This window comes from Protopterus annectens, chromosome 1.part1, assembly GCF_019279795.1.
Source record: "Protopterus annectens isolate FY-2018-M chromosome 1.part1, PAN1.0, whole genome shotgun sequence".
Taxonomy (NCBI): domain Eukaryota; kingdom Metazoa; phylum Chordata; order Ceratodontiformes; family Protopteridae; genus Protopterus; species Protopterus annectens.
The window spans coordinates 297,483,005-297,496,742 of NC_056726.1; the positions used below are offsets into that span (position 1 = coordinate 297,483,005).

Genomic DNA, 13,738 nt, shown 5'->3' on the forward strand with positions numbered 1-13,738 from the left:
AAACCTTCTCCATTTGCTAGTGTATAACTTCCTAGTGGAAGGTTTATGTGAAGACGTGAGGATGTGGGTCACAGCAGGTGAAAAATCATGAAGCCTGACTAGGGATAGAATTGGAGCAGCCATGCTGTCAAGTTGAGGGTGTGGAGGCAGGGATGAAGGGAGCCTGACATGTGTGTCAAGAGGTTTGGCACTGGGTCCAGAGTCCATGGATTGTCTAGTGGACGAGGCCCGAGAAAGGGGAACCAAATCTGGCGAGGCCAGTAAGGAGTGATGAGAATCATTTTGCTTCCCAATAACTTTGCTTTCTGAATAACTTTGGATATGAGAGGAAAGGGAGGGAAAGCATAAAGGAGTCCCAGGGGCCGGTCGTGAACAAATGAGTCTCTCGGTGGCTCCCCCAGAGGGGGGATAAGGGAGAAGTAGCTGCTGCATTTGGAGATGACCGGACTGGCAAAGAGATTGCAGCAAGGCTGTCCCCATTTGCAGAAGATCTGTTCCACTATTTCCTGATTCAAAGACCCCTTGTGAGGCAACAAGATTGCCCTGCTGAGCTTGTCGGCTATCACACTGGTTGTCCCTAGGATGTGTATTGCCACTAGAAAGCATTGGGAATAAATTGCCCACTTCCAAACATGAAGGGCATCTTGACAAAGGGGGTAAGATCTGGTTCCTCCTTGCTTGTTGAGATACCATACCACTGATATGTTGTCTGATTGGATTGATATCGTCCCTAGAGGAAGAAAGTCATGAAGTGCTTGCAACCCTAGAAGCACTGCTCTCATCTCTAGAATACTGATATGCAGGTGAGCCTCGTGATCTTGCCATGTGCCTTGGACAGTCCTGCCTAGATAATGCCTCCCCCCACCCTGTGAGGCATCCGTGATCACACTAGCAATGGGTTGACGAGGAAGGAATGGAGTGCCTGTTGTTAGTTGGTCGGGTTGAGTCCACCACCAAAGGTCCTTTTTCTGCAAGACTCTGTTATGATGATGTGGTGAGATAGAGGCAGCTGCTGAAAGGACCACTGGGAAGATAAAAGCCATTGAAGAATTTGCACATGTAATTTGGCTAGAGGGACTAACGTTACGGTGGAGGCCATGGTCCCTAAGAGTTTCAGGACTGTCTTTGCCTTGACTTTCTGTAGAGGAAGTAGCCTGAGAATTTGTTGTCTGAGGTTTTGAATTCTTTCAGCAGGTAGATGAGCTAACATGGCGACTGTGTCTATTTCTGCGCCTATAAAAGTCACAAATTGAGAGGGTGATAAGGAAGACCTTTCTCAATTTACTGCAATCCCTAGTTGGGAACAAAGCTGGATGGTGTAATCTCTGGCTTGTAGGAGTAGATGCCTGGTGGTGGCTGTCAGGAGCCAGTCGTCCCAAGTATGGAAACACTTGAAATCCTAGACGTCTCAGGTGAGCTGTCACTACTGCCATACATTTGGTGAACACCCTGGGGGCTGTGGTGAGACCAAAAAGCAGAGCATGAAATTGGTAGCGACTGGTTCCCAGCTGGAAGCATAAGTGACTCCTCAATGCTTTGTCCATTTTTATATGGTAGTACACATCTTGGAGGTTTATGGAGCACATCCAATTGTCTTTCCCTAACAGAGGGAGTATAGACTGCAGTGTCACCATCCGGAAGTTGCCCTTCTTTACGGATTTGTTTAGTTTGCTGATGTCCAAGATCGACCTCCAGTCCCCTGTACATTTTGGCACTAAAAAGAATCCCACCTTCTGAAAGTTAAGAAAGTTCAGTTACAGATTTTCTGTTCTGAACGGTTTTGAAGTTTCTAGAAGGCCAGTGCTTGCTTGGGCTAAAGGGAAGTCTCTGTGTTCACCAGTGGGAGTGGTTAACACTGAACAGCCTGCCTGTCCCTGGAGGAGTGGTTACTACCTAGAAGCTCTAGTTTTATTGGCCATTTTGGGTCAATTCTAAACTCCTTGATCTGTCTTCTCTTAAAACCAGGCTGCCTCGTGGTTTTGGTGTCTTTTCAGGCTTGCTAGCTGTTGCTGAAGCACCTACCAAGGGGAGAAAATGCTGAGAGAAGAAAAGGAGCCACTTGTGTGATTTTAAGTATTTCCTTCTGATTTTTTTGTTAAGTTTTACTGCTTTGCCGCCTACTTTTTGGCATTTTACAGCTTGCTAAAGTTTATATCTGTAACAGTAACAGTACTTGGAACACGTCTAGAGCCTGTTTACTGCATTTCCTGTGTTGCACTTAATTTAAAATAGTTTTTTTCTCTAAAATCTGCATTTTACCTGATTTTGGCCTAGCACTCAAGTGTGGGGTCATTTATTGCACTGTTGTGATTATTTTGCTGCTTGTGTATCTCTGCTACCTTTAAACTACAATAAAAAGAAAAAAAAAACAAAAAAATATTGCTTTTTTCCCACTTTCTGAAAGTTAAGAAAGTTCAGTTACAGATTTGCTGTTCTGAACTGTTTGGAAGTTTCTAGAAGGCTAGTGCTTGCTTGGGCTAAAGGGAAGTCTCTGTGTTCACCAGTGGGAGTGGTTAACACTGAACAGCCTGCCTGTCCCTGGAGGAGTGGTTACTACCTAGAAGCTGTAGTTTTATTGGCCATTTTGGGTCAATTCTAAACTCTTTGATCTCTCTCTCAAAACCCTACAACTCTCTTTTTACGCGGTTTTGCGCACTGAGCAGCGTCGGGCAGCGCCGCCTAAACAGGTTTAAACTATTCCAGGCTCCACAAAGTCTGCTCTTCACTTTTTTCCCTTAGAACTGTTCAAACACTCAAAGCAATCACTCTATTCTCTTTCTAAAGCCCTGCACTTGCTCAGCTCTTATAAGGAAACACTAACTAACTAAAGCACTATACCCTCCTTGACTTCTCATAAGTATTAGGCTCCCGATTGGTCCTTCCTGATAAAGTGAAAAATCAGTCCCCTTCCCTAATCTGATCAGTAAAAAAATAGTTCCCTATACTAATCTGGTATGCCCAAGGGTCAGTTTCAAGGTTACTCTCCAGTCCAGCTGGTGAATCTGGGAATTTTGAGGCAATGTTACAATTGCCTTATGTACACAGACAACCCTCTCCTCCTTCCAACAAACTCTAATAAATGTGAGACATGCAGTTACACAGCCAAACTGGAGGCAGAGCTCTCTCAACCCAAGACTGGCACAGTCAGTCAGGAGGAAAACGTAACCACCCACACCACAAATCCAGTCTCACGCAGACCTATTGCATCTGCATACCCAACACATAAACACACAAAAACATACTCAGAGGCTCTAAACAGCAAAGACCTCCTAAGCAGATATCCAAGCAACAGCCACCCCTCAACAATACCCACAAATCACATATCTCAAAAAATCAGTGTGCCTCACAGTCACAGCCATTAAGGCCAAACAACACACCAAATACACTTGTTATAGGGGACTCTACTGTCCGGCACACTGACGTCCCACTCACCAGACTGAACAAGGAGAAGGTCGCTGTAAGCTGCCTGTCGGGTGCCAGGATCTGCCACATAACGCAAGCACAAGTATGACTCCGTCATTGTCCATGCTTGTGTGAATGACCCGAGACGTACCTCCCTGGACTGCATGAAAAGAGACAGAGGAGCTCTCTGACCATGTAGCCCAGGCTGGTATGACCCTGACCTTGAGTAGCATCTTGCCCTCACCAAGAATTATGCCACAGTATAAAGACAAAATGATCAGTTTCAACAACTGACTAAAGTATTGGTGTCATTCAAAGGGGATCCAGTGTCTGTCAGCCTGGGATGACATGCTCGACAAGCCACGTTGCTTCGCTAGGGACGGCTTGCACCGGTTACCCTTAGGCTTTCATATACTGGCCAAGGCTCTTGCCAGCCCCATAGTGCCTTTTTTAGGCAAGTCTCAAAGGACAAACCCACCTCCAGAGACAACCCAAGGATACAAAAACTAAAGGTAATGCTGTAACAGAAATCTGGTTCAAGGCTCCTGAGAGCACCCCAACACTACCAGGTTATAACTCATACCATGCGTTTCGGCCCCCAAACTCAGACCGAAGCACAAAAGGAAGGGGAGTATTTATATTTATCAAAGATAACTACACCTCCAGGTTAGTGGCACTGCACGAAGCATCGGAAACCATCCATGTGCAACTAACAGCGGGCAAAACAGCCTTTCAGTTTGTAGCCTGCTACAGAACACCCTCCCTATTACAGGAACCCCACTTGGCATTCCTGAGAATACTGGAGAATATGAAGGTCTCTCCAAACACTATGTTATTGGGTGACTTCAACTACCCAAACATTGACTGGGAAAACTACTTCAAGCCCAAACACCCTCGCCCAACGGTTCCTTGAATTTATAAACTCTAACGCAATGGAACAACTGGTCACCACTCCCACAAGAGGGAACAACATACTGGATCTGGTCATCACCAACATGGGGACTCTATGTTCCACACCAGAGGTAAACCCCTCATTGGTAAGTTCAGACCATAAACAAATTTCCCTGGACATTCATATCCCGTCCCCACCCCCAGCCAAGGAAATCACTGTAAAGAATTTCTCAAAAGCCGACTTTGCACTTCTCAAGACTGAGGTGGAATCTTTCAAAGCCCCTGGGCTAGAGGATAATACAGCCCAATCCGCAGAATCCTTTACAAATGCATTCTATGAGCACCTACAGGAATGCATGGATCGTGCTATCCCAAATAAAACCAAGACTCACTCCTCCAAAAACAGGAGACCGATCTGGTGGACCCCGGCCATAAATAAGCTATACAACAGAAGGAGGAAGCTACTACATGACAGAGGAAAATCCCAAAAAGGGAAGGCATCTCTGATCAGTATTAGCAAGAAACTTCGATCCCTCATAAAATCATCAAAGGCTAGTTTCAAAAGAAAAATTGCCCTAGACACTAAAGATAATCACAAGGCCTTCTTTAGTTATGTCAGGAACGTGGGCGGAAACTCCCAGATATGCACTGAATTGTTGCATAACAGTACAAAATATACCGAACCTACAGACATAGTCAACATCCTGGCAGACAGATTCAGTGCAAACTCCCCCCCCCCTTCCCCCCCAAAGGAGCAAATGCCTATCCCAAATGAATGCAACCTCCCTGACATCACAGATGCACAGGTGAAAGCTGCCCTCTCCAAAGCAAAAAACACAGCATCTATGGGGCTAGACGGTGTCCCAGGCTGTGTCTTACACGAGCTCCAAGAAGAACTGAACCCTCACATTAAGTCACTGTTCAAACTTAGCCTTACTACAGGATATGTACCCAAAGAATGGCGTACAGCTACAGTGGTCCCACTCCACAAAGGTGGTGCCACAGCAGACCCCGGAAACTATCGCCCCATAAGCCTGACTAGTCTGGTCTGTAAAGCTATGGAGCGTATCATCATGGAACTCATAAACAAAGACATTGGGAGCCTCCAGACACTGGACCCTACCTAATTCGGCTTTGTTAAGGGCAGATCTTGCCTCTTAAACCTAGTTGGTTTCTTTGAAACAGTTACCAAAGCCATAGATGAGGGCAAGGTAGTCCACACAGCCTACCTGGACCTCGCAAAAGCCTTTGACACAATACCCCATTCGGGCATCATAAATAAGCTTACCAGCTTAAATATCAATCCCTATATCACAAGATGGGTTGCAAACTGGCTCAGAGATGGAACCCACATGGTCAGAATCGCAGGTGCCATGTCCGAATCCAAACCAGTTACAAGTGGCATCCCACAGGGCTCAGTTCTGGGACCTCTCTTGTTCGGTATATACTTCTCTGAGGTTCAGGCTAACACGGGGGATTATGGCTGACAAAGTTCGCAGATGACTGCAAACTGGGGGCCATAATCGAATCTCCAGCTGACACAAGCATCCTCCGAAAGGGTCTCACAGAGACGGATGCTTGGTGCCAGAGCCACGGCCTCAAGCTAAATGCTAAAAAGTGCATAGTCATCCCCTTCGGGAAAAACAAGGTGCCCACAAATTACCACATAGGTGGTAATCCATTAATCTGGAAGAAGTAATTAGAGATTTGGGGACCAACGTAGATAGTAATCTCTCCTTTGATAATCACATTGCCAAAGTGGTTAGAAAGACCTTCTATATAGCCCACCTTATCATGAAAGGGTTCGCATCTAGATCAAGAGAGGTCATTGTGCCCCTCTACTCGTCAATCATCAGGCCCATAATTGAATACAATGCCCCTTTTGGGATGTACCTTACCCGACACCTGCAGCAACTGGAGAGACCCCAAAAGTACCTCACCAAGAGGATCATGGGCTACAAACAGATATCCTATGCAGCTCGACTAAATAAACTCAAGCTCTACTCAGTTGCTTACCGCCTACTCACAGGCAATCTATGCCTGACATACAAAGCCATGTCAAACCCAGATTTAATGGACATGCTCCACCTCAAAAAATCCAAGTCCCTTAGAGCTACACGCTCCAGGGACCTAAACCTCAGCACAAAAATAAATAGGACATGCTGGAGGGACAAATTCATTTCCCAGAGGCTCCCCTCACTCTGGAATAGAATTCCAATTCATGTTAGACATAGCCCCTCGCTGACCCTCTTCAAGCGAAATTTGGACGCGTGGATGGGAAATCGCAAATTCACCCCTGGGATCTCTCCTGTGTCCCTGCTAGACAGAGGCACAGTAAACTAATCTTAAAAGGGTACCTTCTATGACCAACTTTACAGAGGCACAGTAGGCTAATCTAATAGGGAGGCGGAAGCCAAATACACTCTGGCTAGGCTTATAAATGCCCTAGGGCAGATAGCCTAGTATCTACCTATGAACCTATGAGTAAACTCCGAATCCTATCTGATCTGCGGGGATGGTTTGGATGACTCTCTTTGCAAGCAACTTTTACACTTCTATAGTTGCTTGATCCCTGTGATTGGGTGGAACATCCGGGATCTTCTTGCGAGTGTGGGGTGGAAGAGAAAAGGGTATAGAGTAACCTCTGGTGATTATTCTTTATACCCACTTGTCTTGGATGACATTTAGCCAGGCTTCTGGATACAAAGGTAGGCGACCCGACTGGCTCCAGAGAAACACAGCTGGGTCCCACATCAGGAGCACTGATGGGGACGGCCTCAAAACAAATCACGGTCTCCCTGGTTTTGCGGACCCCCCCCCCCACCTCTAGGGTGATGTCTATCATTAGCTCCTCCTCCTCTACCTCTGAAGGATGAGTCACCCTATGCATCCGGGAAAAACCTCTGGGACTTCTTGAACCACATCTTACCACCTCTCTGACCCTTAGGATATGGACTAGAGGGGACGGTAAAACGCACTCCCACGGCAGAGAGAGTTTTCCCTTCTTGTTCGCACCTGGTGAGTGTATCTTTTACCTTGGGTCCAAACAATGAAGAACCATCAAAGGGGGCATAGGTAAAGGTAGACTTGAAAGGCTCCGCAAAATTACATAAGCACATCCAGGAGTGTCTCCCAAGAGAAATTCCTAAACCCCTTGCCCTGCTCACTCAGTCGGCTGCATAAGAGATCAGCCTCATGGAGAAGTTCACGATGGAATTTAAGGTGGACAACTGAGCAGACACCTTCTCAATGACTCCTTCAGTAGATATACCTTGAAGAGTATCTCCAAACTCCTTGAGGAGATCTCTTTGAAGCTTCATAAAATGTGTGAGATAGTTCAGCGATCTGAGTGTAAAAGCAACTGAAGAAAAGATACGCTTCCCGTATCTATCCATCGTTCGAGACTCCTTATTCGGCAGATGGACAGATGAAGAAGTCTCTGCTAGCTCCTTCTTGGTGGCCACCGCCACCACCATGGCATCTACAGGCACGCTCTTGGACAAACAAATCTTTCTCTTTAGGGGCGGACAGAAATTCATTGGGTCTTCTGGGAACAGGCTCCATGGCATCAAGAGTCTCCCACACCTTCCGACTAACCAGGTCTATAAGTTCATTAAAGGTGGAGACACCCACGAGGCTGAAGGTTGAGACCCGAAAGCCTTCAGGTACACTGACTCCTCATCAGAAGTGGTGACAGTTGGCCAGCCACCTCTCTGCTTAAGGATCTCTAAGATGTCTACAAAGGAGACATCAGAGAACAACTTGGGAGACCCTTCTGACTCGAGGTCAGTGTCTGAAGTGATGGACTCATCCGGGGAGTTTACATGCTTCCTCTTGCATGTCCTTTTCCGAGGGAGCTCCTCAGAAGGGTACTCTGGGGAGGCCTAGGAAGACTGGGGGCCATCCAAACGGGGGCTCCTGAGGCTGCGGATTTCTGCTATCTCGAGAGAGAGTAGGTGCTAAGACCGAGGTTGGTGCTTGAGGGGGAAGAGCATTGGCACCCTTGTGTGGAGCTGATGAGCGAGACAGCACACTCATCATCTCGAAAGCAGATCTCTCCGGTTCCGAAGACAGCCCTGGTTCCGAGGAAACGGAGGTAGTCATCGGCTCCAGAGCGACCGGCTCCGAGATGGATGTAGGGCCAAGCTCACCCTAGCCGACACACTGAGAGGGAGACTCGGAACCGAAGAGGTTCAGATCCAAGTGTCCCTGTCAGGCCCGACCGGTGAACTTCGGCTCCTAGACACCACTGATGGTATCAAAGGTGTCGGAGCAGAACTCGGCTCTGAGACAGCCATGAGTGGAGCTGGTACCGAGGGTTCCACAAAGTACAGTTTTGTACCTACCATAATTGTAGATGTCTGATAGATATGCAACTGCAGTCATAACATATGGGTTGTCCTGCCTCAGGCAGCCCTTGGTCGGCCGGATTCCAAAGTCTGGGTCCGGGCGGCTGGTAAGCCTCCTCTCCGACGTCAGAACGGCTGGAGTATAAAGGCATCGGCCGACGCCATCTTCTTCAGTGTTTCTTGCCCCAGATGCCAGGTGCCCTCCTAGGAAGGCTAAATTTGGTGAATGGATAAACAATTCCAGACATGCACAACAGTAATAAACAGATACACCATAGGAGATACCCCCAGCTAATAGGAATAGGGGTAGTGGACCCATAAAGAAGGTTGCAGAGGGGTAGGAGGGTGGGAAAATCCGACTGCAGTTGCATATCTATCGGACATCTACATTTATGGTAGGTACAAAACTGTACTATGTCCTTCAAGAATGCAACTGCAGTCATAGCATATGGGTTGAATACCATAGCCAAACTGGGGGTGGTTGGAACTAAGAAAGTGATGGTGTAGCTAAAATGCCCTGCAGGACTGCCGAAGCAAAGCCTGCTCGGGATCTGGAGTATAAAGGCAGGTTGTAGTGCTTGGTAAATGTATGCACGGAGCTCCATGTAGCAGCCTCTAGAATGTCCTTTGTAGCTACTCCTCTTAGGAAAGCTGTGGATGTGGCTATAGCTCTGGTGGAGTGTGGCCTAATATTGGCTGGCACACCTTTTCCATGAAAAGAATAGCAGAATCTGATGCAGTGTCCAATCCATTTGGAAATTGTTTGTTTGGAGATTGCTTTTCCTTGTACTCCAGCAGCATAGGCTACAAGCAGTTGGTCAGACTTTCTGGTGGCCTTAGTTCTATCCAAGTAGTAGCGTAGTTGTCTGTGTATGTCCAAAGTATGCAGCAGTGCTTCCCCCCTGTTTTGAGGGTTGGGGAAGAAAGTAGGCAGGTGAATGGCTTGATTTAGATACACCCTGGAAATTACTTTTGGCATGAATGAAGGATTGGTTCTTAGAGAGACTCTGTCCTGATGAAAAATGAGAAAAGGAGGTGTTTTCTGGGAGGTTTGATATTCTTTATCCCTCTTAGGAACTGTCTTAGCAAAGGATGTGAAAACACAGGTGGATCACAATTGTATTTTGCTGAGATTGCTGAGGCATGAATCTTTATGGAAGAATATGAGAGACCAGTATGAAACATTTCTGCCAAGTATTCCAATATCTGAGGTATACTCAATACTGTTGTATCCTGACCCCCGTTAGCATTCCAGATGATGAATCTCTTCCACTTGGCTGAATAGGCATTTCTGGTCGAAGGTCTGCGAGCTTCCAGTAAGATCTCTTGAACTTTTTTGGAAAGAGAGATATCGGAAGGAGTTATGGTAACCTCCAGGCTGTCAGATGTAATGTTTTCAGGTTTTGATGAACAGTCCTGTAATTGTGTTGTGTTAGAAGCAGAGGCCATAGGGGCAGAGGTCACGGTTTGGTCAGAGTTATGCTCAACAGCAATGGGTACCAGTGCTGCCTTGGCCAGTCTGGAGCTATCAAAATGCCTGTTGGTTGTTCTGCTTTGATCTTCAGTATCACCTTGGTCAGCAGTGGTAGAGGAGGGAATGCATAAATTGTTAGGGAATTCCAGCTGAAGGAGAGAGCATCCGTTTTCCAGGCTATAGGATGGTGGGTCCTTGTACAGAACTTTTCCAGGTGATGATTCATGTGAGAAGCAAAGAGATCTATGTCCGGTCTTCCCCATGTCCTTGTTATTTGTAAGAAAATGTGAGGATGCAGCATCCATTCGTGTGGATCCAAGAAATTTCTGCTCAGCTTGTCCGCCAGTACATTGTCCTTGCCTGGCACAAACTGGGATTGCAAATGTATCTTCAGACTTACGGATTTTTCCCAGAGAATCATTGTTAGTCTGCAGAGGGGATAAGAATGAGTGCCTCCCTGCTTGTTTATATACCACATAACAGTGGTGTTGTCTGTCCTTATTAGCAAATGTCCTTGTTGAAGTGATTTTTTGAACGTCTCGATTGCATGTATCACTGCCAACATCTCTTTTTGGTTTATGTGCAGATGCCTTTCCCTTGGTGTCCATTGACCTTGAATGCATCTGCCCTCCATGTGCGCCCCCCATCCATGGTCTGAGGCATCTGTTGTAATCATTTGACCTGCTTGAGGTTTGTTGAAAGACATGCCTTTGTTTAACTGACTTGCTTGAGCCCACCACAAAAATTCTCTTTGCAGACATGGAATGAGTGGGATTACATCCTCTAGGCTTTGTCTGTGCTGGGACCATAGACTTTTTAAGTACCACTGCAGCTTTCTCATATGAAGTCTTGCCAAAGGTATCAGAAGAATGCAAGATGCCATGAACCCCATGGCCTGCAGGATCTTCCTTGCAGTCAGCTGGGAGAGCTTTGCTAGGCCTTTGAAGTACTCTGGTAACTGCTGTTGTTTTTCCTCTGTGAGATAAGCCATTTGTGTTTCTGTGTCCAGTTTGGCTCCTAGGAAAATAATTTGTTGGGATGGCAGAAGTCTTGATTTCTGAATGTTGACTGTGTATCCCAAGGCCTGTAGTAATTGAATGACATAGTCCAAGTTTGCTATCAAGGTCTGTTTGTTGTCTGCTTGTATGAGGCAGTCGTCCAGGTAGGGGTATATTTGAATCCCCTGGAGTCTGCAGTGTGCCACTACTGATCCCAGGCATTTCGTGAACACTCTGGGCGCAGTAGATGAGCCAAACGGCAATGCTGAGAATTGATAATGCTCTGTCCCTGCAAGAAATCTGAGGCATCTTCTGCAGCTTTGTCTGATTGGGACATGCAGGTATGCCTCCTTGAGGTTCAGAGTGACCAGCCATGACCCCTTGCCCAGCATGGGAAGGAGTTGCTGCAATGTCAGCATTTTGAACTTTGGCACAATGAGATAAGTATTTAGAGTAGACAAGTCCAGTATAGGCCTCCATTTGTTTTCCTTTCTTGGAACAAGGAACAGTCTTGAATAAAATCCCTGGCCTTGTTCCTGTGGAGGGACCTTTTCTATTGCTTTTATATTTAACAGCTTTGAAACTTGAATGAGTGCCTCTGCCCTTTGATGAAGTGGCAGGTTTGGCATGCCTTGTCTTATTGGTAAAGTATGGAAGTGGAATCTGTAACCTTTGTCTATTAAATCCAGAATCCAGTTGTCCTTGGTTAAGATATGCCAGTTTTTTGAGAATAAGGATAATTTTCCGCCCAAAGGTGCTTCTCTTTGAGCCCTTGTGGACGGTATGAAAGTCAAGTCATTGTGGTTGTCCTTGTGGTGCAGCTGGACTGCCTGCGCCACTTCTTTGATTTGGTGGTTGCCATTGGCGGCCCCTGTAGGAGCCTCGGTATTGCCCTCTACCTCGGGCACGCCTGTTTTTTCCCCTTTGAAACTTGTCAATGTCTGGAAAGGACCAATTCTTTGAAGGCCAATTCCTGCTGAATCTGGGTGGCTGAACCTGGAGGAAATCTTTGACTGTCTGTACTGATTTAGCTTTTTCCTCAATGGACTTCAACACATCTTGTGCATTAGCAGCAAAAAGCTTCTGTTTTTCAAGAGGTGCATCAAGTAACTTTACTTTAACATGGTCTGGCAGTGGCTGTTCTTTTAATCAAGCATGTCTACGTATAACAGCCCCAGTCATAGCTGCCCTACATGAAGCCTCCAATGCATCATAACCACACTGAAGAAAATGATTGCTAACCTGCTGAGTGTTATGTACAAGATCCTGCAATGCCTTTCTATCAATAGGCTCAGGAGAGGCTAGCTTTTTCTGTAATTCATCCAGTAAAAAATCCTGGTACTGAAACATATGAAAAAGGCAGTTAGGTGACCTCATGGCTAGGGTGGTAGAGGTTTAAACTTTTTTACCCCATCTCTCCAGGGACCTAGCTTCCCTATCCGCTGGCAGTGGGTTCTTGGCTGTGGAAGTAGCCACTCCCTTGGGGCCCTGTGAAATAGTTTCTAGATCCACAGAATGGGCCTTAAAGAGGTGTTTGTGGGTGTCAGGGACTCTATAATATATCTGTCTGGCTTGACAGGAGCAGGAGGGAAAGAATCAGGGTTAGCACTGGAGTCGGAGAAAACATCATCCAGGACATCCATAACTGGAGGGATAGCTAAAGGTCTGTGCTGGGGTAGCTTGAAGAAGGTACGTAGCCTTTTCCTGGAATCAGAGAATTCCTGACCCTGCCATTTAAAATGCTCCCTCATAGAGTGAAGGACTTCACCGAACGAAAAATCCTCTGGAGGAGAGGCAGAGGGAATTGATTCCTCAGCATCAGAGTCCTCATAGGCCTGGAAGGATTCTTCTTGGGTATCTGAATGCTCAGAATCCCCAGAGGCTTCATCTGAAGAGAGGTTGTCGGCCTGCTCAGTTCTGGGCCTTTTCTCTGCAGGCGGCTGAGAACCTCTGTCTGGATGAGGCTGAGACCCCCTGATAAGAGAAATAAGAACTGCAGCAAGAGACATGATCTGCTTATCAGAAGAAGGGGCCTGGGCAGTAGGTTTAGGATGGGCCTTGGCCTGGCTGGCGGCCTTAGCATGTGCAAAGGCCTTGATGGACATGGATACAGGAGGCCTAGCTGCCCCTCGTGCAGGAGTAACCTTGTCCACAGGACTGGTGTCGGGTAGATCCAGAACTTCGGTTTCTGGAGGAAAATCAACAACCGGCACCGGTGTAGACTCTGAGACCGAAGGACGTGTTAACGCTGTGTCGTCGGCCTGGAGCGGTTGAATTACCGTTTCCAAAGGGACCAAAGCACTCGCGGAGGGTTTAGGAGGAGTATCGGTGGAGGACGCGGGCCGAGGATGTCGGTCCCGGTCCTTTCGTTTTTTGGTAGATTGAGTTGTCGGTTGTTCCGACGGCATGATATAAGCGAAGATTAGCGAAAAGTCTTCGGCAAATTCTGCCTGGCGCCTGAGAGTGCGCTTATTAAAGCAAGCACAGGCAGCACAGGCCGAGACGTCGTGGTCTGGGCCCAGGCAAGGGAGGCAATAAGAATGGAAGTCCTTATGAGGTATTTGTTTACTACAAGACAAACAATTATTAACTTTCTCAATTTGTTCTGACATCGGCTGAGGCAA

General features: G+C 46.8%; 1 protein-coding gene across 1 annotated transcript in view; it reads right to left on the reverse strand.

Annotated features, from left to right (window-relative positions):
• The window catches only part of LOC122804637 (40-kDa huntingtin-associated protein-like), a 680,147-nt gene that overhangs the window by 402,677 nt on the left and 263,732 nt on the right, over positions 1-13,738 (reverse strand). The gene's annotated exons all lie outside the window — the stretch shown is intronic.